Raw genomic sequence first — 6438 nt, 5'->3', positions numbered from 1 at the left:
GCCTGATTTCATTCCTGATACTGGTAATTTTTTTTCCATTATATTTCCTTTTTCAGTCTTGTTTGGGGTTTACCAATATTATTAATCGTTATAAATAATTTACTTCTGATTCTTTATTACCTTTATCATTTGTTTCATTTTTTTCTGTTCTTATCTTTATACTTTGTCTTCTGCCTGCTTTGGTTTAATTTGCTGTTTGTGTGCTTTCTAGCTTTATTATTTGGAATTTTATACCATTGAATTTTAACTTTGTTACTTCTTAGTATATGAATTTAGAGTTGCCCAAGTTTCCCTATGTTACTGGCTGCAACTCACAAATTTTAGTTAAAAATCAAGTGTATATTAATATTTGTAATTTACTCTCAGACTCATTTAGAAGTTTTTTTTTTTTCCTTTCCAAACAACTGAAAGATAGTTTAGTCCCTCACCCCTCCTCCCACCCCAATGAAAGGAAGCACATACTAATATATTTAAATTCTTTGAAATTTGTTTAGAATTGATTTGTGGCCTGGCATATGATCTATTTTGTTAAATGTGTCACGAATTGCTTTGTGTTCAAGGAGCTGGTCTATTTTGGTAAATGTTCCACATATAACTAAAATTATTATTGTATTTTGTTTTAAAAAGTAAATAAACTTTTATATTTACCCACATACTTTTCTTTCCTGGTAGAATACATATTTTCCTGCACCTTCATGCTTCCACCTGTAATTATTTTTCTTTAGCTTGAAGAATTCCCTGTGGTAATGCCTACATAGTCTACATTTGTTTGTACTTTTCTAAATACACCAATTCAGTAAAGTTGGTTAATTTTGTGATTATAATCTTCTATAGCCTAATTGATTTTTCTTAGGAGGGGTAGCTTAAAATGACCAACTACCATTCTGAATCTGTCTTTCTTTTTAGTTCTGTCAAAATTGCTTTATCTGGTTGGAGCTGTTTTATTAATGACATAAAAATTTCATTTTTTATGTTTCTTTTTGTCTTGTATAATTTTGAAATACTCCTCTTTGTATTGGAAAATACTTCTTGCCACAAAGTTCACTTTGTCCAAGATTAGTACAGTCACATGAGTGTCTTTATTTAGTATTTGTCCCAGGTATCAAATATTGTACTTTTACCTTCTTATATTTATTGTGTGCCTTTTGTAAATAGCATATAGTTGCTGTAATTAATCTAGTATGGAGATCTTTGTATTTTAATTATGCTTTTTACATTATTTGCATTAAATGCAGTTAGTTATGTAGTAGATTTAATTCTATCATGCTGTTATTTGTTTCTTTTCTTGTCCCATATGCTCTTTTTTCTTTTTTTCTCTTCTCAATATCTTTTCAGTTACTGTAGCTTTTATTTGATTTTTTCTCCTATACTAATATTTATTTATACATTCTTATATAATTATTTATCTATTACCCTAGAGTTTACAACATGTATCTCTCACAGATTCTGTCTTCCATCAATTAGTACCACCACTTCCTGGAAAAGACAGGATTTCACAGGAGTTTAACCATTTTATCTTCCCAACTTTTCCCAATATTATAAACCCAGAGGAAATAATTATTATTTTTGATATAAACAGTAATATTCTCATATATTTACTAATATATTTATCCTTCTTCATCATCAGCTCCTTGCTTCCTTTTGTGATCATTTTACTTCAACTTGAAAAACTACTCTGCAATAATTCTTGTGCTGCATATTTGGTAGCAGCAAATTATCTTTAAATATTTTCAGATTAGCCTTCACATTTCAAAAATTTTTTACACGTTCTAAATTTCTAGGTTAATTTTTTTTCCTTTTAGCACTTTAAAGTATGTCACTCCAGATTTTCTATTGAAAATTTGCTATGAATCTTATTGCTTCTTCTTTGTAAGTAAGGGGTCTTTTCTGTAATAGCTTTTATGATTTTTTTCTGTTTTTTGTTTTGTTTTGTTTTGTTTATAGCAGTGCCACATATACATTGTATTTTGTAATTTTCCAATTTGTGCTTCATTAAGGTTCTTGAATCTGTGGATTGATGCATTTCATCAGTTTTGGAAAACTGTCAGTCCTTTATGGCTTTGTGTATTTCTTATGTCCCATAATCTTTCATCTCTTCTTCATGCTAAAATTCAGATACATTAGACTTGTGACTATGTCCAAACTGTATTTTATACATTCTTTTTTTCCCATTATTAGATTCTCTTTACTTCACTTTAGAAATAGTCTAACAACTGACCTTTGAGTTCAGTAATACTGTCTACTGCTGTGATAAGTCTGTTATAACCATCCAATACATTCATAATCTTCATTGTTATTTTTTTTAGTTTTAAAATTCTGATATGATTCTTTCATAAAGATTTATTTTGTGCGCCACGGTTTCATCTTTTGTGTCAATCTTTTTTCTCTATATTCTGTAAAATATTAATCATGGTTATTTTAAAGTCCTTGACTGTTAAAAAATTATATGATTCAAATGTTTTTCTAATTTTTCTCTTGATTTATTTTATATTTTTCACATGTTTAATAATGCTTGACATTATAAAAATATTTATAAAATATTTGCAAATGCTCTAGGTGATATCTTGTACAAGAGAGGGTTTCCCTGTGAAATATACAGACCTTTCCTATTAGAAAACTTAACTCTTTAGATTCCTGTCTTCCAAATACTCAAGATCTGGCAAAAACATTGGAGAGATGAATTATGCATTTAAGGAAGCTCTCTCCTTTGTAGAACATGTGGATCAAACAGTATGATATTTTTGCAGATTTCAATTTAACTTTTAGCAGTCCTCAGCCTAGTTCCCCAGAATCTCATAAGCAACCCCTAAACTTGGCAAATTATCTTAGGAAGACAAACAAGTCTTGTGGCTCCTCCAGTTTCCAAACTGCAAACCCTTTGCAAATATCAAAGCTCTTGATTTTTCTGTTTATAGAGACTCCTGAATGGACAAACCCAATCCTAATCTATACCTATAATTGACAAATTTCCCAGGAATAAATTTGCCTCAGAACAGTATCTCCCTTCTGGAATTCTAATATCTTGTCCTTAGTGTTTCCACAGATCTTGATGTCTTTAAAGGTGTCATTTTTTTATAAGTTACCCCTACTTCATAGAATAGGAGCATAGAACTGCTATATCTTCCTACATTTTACCTAAAAGCTAAAATTCCTAACACCTTATGATTTAAAAAGATATATGTTGTGCATTAACTTGTCTTTTCCTCTTTCTCTCATAAATCAGTATTGCTAAAGTTTTAAGTTTTTAAATCATTTTTAAAGTTGACTTTTTTGAAGGCACCAGGAACTGAATCCAAGGCCTCCCATGTGGGAAGCAGGCACTCAACTACTTGAGCCACATCCATTCCCCTTAAAGTTGATTTTGACTTTATAATTTTTTTGTCCCAGTTTAAATGATTTCTGCCATTTTCCTTACTCTCCTTTCTTCTTTTCTTCTCATTTTTCTTTTATTGGTGTGTTCTTTTTCTCTTCTTTCATGTATTAATTTCAGTCTGTTTATTTTTAACTATTTTTGTTTCCTTATAAGTGTTTTCAAATCAAAGCACTTCCATAGGTCTACTTCCTTGGCTGAGTCCTATAATTTTCATCTGTCATCTCAGTGTAAAACTCATCATCAAATGGTATCAGTTACATATGAATATAAAAATGTGCTGTATTACAATTTTTAAAAAAATACATTCCACAAAATTTAATTGCCATGAGGAAATTTAAGAACAGGTGTTACAAATTTGAGAAATGCTCTATATTCTTGGATTTCCTCAATTAGTATTAGCAGTTTAATTGTGCTTAGAAAGTTCACAATTAAAAAAATGTTTGAATTTTTAAGCTACGATATGCAAAATATTTCTGCCCACAGATTGTTTTCACTATTTATGCTTATGAAAATGTATGAAATTAGATTTTGATGGAATCTACTGGGTTATCATCACATTTCCATTCTTATATGGTGAAATTCTGGAAATTAAAACAAAAAATTCATTACTAACTTCAAAACCAAAATATTTACATTAATTTGGCTTTAATGATCTAGCAGTAACATCTAGGAAGACATACTTAGTGAATATTATCCTGTGCTATAGATCCAGATTATCTTCTTGAAAGATCACAATTAATATCTCTACAATTTTGGGGAAGTTCATTTTCTCACCTTAAGGGGGGAAGAATAATTAAAACTATTCAACTATGTTATTGTGAAGTTATGTATATGTACTTAAAACTTCTAGGATAGTGCTAGATAAATAATAGATGACCAAAATATGGCATCTTTGATTTAATATCATCTAAATTTAAGAATTCTCATAGATACAAATATAGGTAAGGGTAGATATTTCACACTATCTTCCAAAATTTTAAGTATTTTTTAAGACTTTCAGGTTTACTTCATGTCTCTGTTAAAATGAAGATCCTTAAACTAAATATTCATGTAATAAATGACTAAGGCTATCCACAGCAAATTCACTTACACAGGTGATATGATTAATTTACACAAATGATATATTTCACTATTCAAGTACGCATATACTTAATATGTTTAAATATAGGTATATACATGTATTTCAACAATATACTTCTGTGGATCTACTGTTTTAGCTGGGTTCTAATGGCCATTAATTTTCACATATATACATGTATGTAGAATATTAATTTCATGAGTTTTAAAAAAATAATTGTTTAGAAGTTCATCAATAGAGATGCATTTCTTCAGCAATTTAAAGAAATTAAATCTATGCCCCTGTACTTTTTAAAAATTTTGATTACCATATTTTTGGATGAAATAACTTCATTAATTCATTTGATCTTGTTTTCATGTCTTAATTTGATAAATTACTATTGCATTCTTGGCATTTGATGGGCATTATATTAAGTCATAGGCAACATATTTTTTTAGTGTAAAAGTTCATATAAAATCATTAGAAGCCTCTCAGCAAAGAAGAGGAATTGAGGTCAACTAATAAACTTAGAATAGATATAAGATTTGTTTTAGAGGACATTTATCTCTTCAGGTTGAACTCCATTTCTTACCATTCAAAAAAGAAGAATATAAACAGTGAATTGAGTGTTTAAATCTAGGGAAGATATTAATTTCTTCCTCATTTCTACAATGGTTCAAATATGAAATAAAAATATCATCAGTCTCAGATTACTTCAACTTGGCTCTAAAACAGTCACATTTATCAATCAATTGGTTAAAAAATTGTTAGAATAATTATCTCAATCACTCTAAGGTGATCATGAATCATTTACATGGGGTCATTATTCACCTTTTGTCTGATACCCAAAGATTACATTTTGTCTCCTTAGCATTCCAATGTTATTGAATTAATAATAAGAAAAGAGAGCTTTAATTTTCTACATGATCACTAGAGGACAGAAGAATAAAATTAATGTTACAAAAATTGAAATTGGTTTTAGGTAAGCAAAGTTCATTAAAGTAAAACAGATATAGGCATTCATCCTAACTTAATCAACAAATTCCTATTGATTCTGAGCAATTTACTTTGTTTGACTCAGTTTCCTTTTTTCTTTTCAAAGTTGTGGAAATTCTAGCATCTATGTCACAGTTCTACTGTGGTATATAGTAGACACTCCATAAATCTCAGCTATCCATAAATTGTCACTACTGTCTCAGTATCACCATCAAGATAAGCATCACCATGATCAGCATTGTAAGCATGGACCTGGTACTGCTTTGCATTAATAAATGAAACAGTAATTACTGGCTGGATGTGATTTGGAAATGCTGTCTTTTTCACCAACATATAAACATTTCTATAACAGTAAAATCTATTTTATAAAATATACTGATTTGGATTATTTATTTATCTGTTCCAGTTGAAAAAAAAAGCAATTCAGTTAAATCCTAAAACTAGTTGAAAGCTATAATTTTTCAGTTCCCAATGGAATATATTCACAAACAGCTAATACAATAAAGGTATTCATTTTCTTCTAAGCAGACATTGCATTACATAAGGTTTCTACTGGTTTAATTAACTTTCTATTTTACAAAAGCTGCACAATGTACTTCCTCTCCCAAGTTCCTAAACCCATATTACAGGTCATGAATTTTTCATTTCTTTTTATTTTATCCAGCTACTTAAATGATTGTGAATTGACTCAAATACAATGTTAAGGACCATGAATTTTTTAAATCGTAGAGATTATTTCCTCATCAATTCTTTAGCACAGATTGTTTTCTGATTTTGGAAATTCTTGATTCTGAATGTATCTAAAAGTTCTCACATGATAATCATAAAATGAACAATTAATTCATGATTTAAGACCCTATTGCAGTATCTCTCCAAGTTTGACTGAATGCCTACTGTATGCCATGGCAATGTGATACATGCTGAAGCACTATATTTCATTATGCATTATACTTTACATTGGCAATTTCAATTGCTTTTGAACCAAGGATTTAATTCCTTATTAAACAAATAA

This window comes from Dasypus novemcinctus, chromosome 8 (genome assembly GCF_030445035.2).
Source record: "Dasypus novemcinctus isolate mDasNov1 chromosome 8, mDasNov1.1.hap2, whole genome shotgun sequence".
NCBI lineage: Eukaryota > Metazoa > Chordata > Mammalia > Cingulata > Dasypodidae > Dasypus > Dasypus novemcinctus.
Note: the sequence above shows the minus strand (reverse complement) of the source record.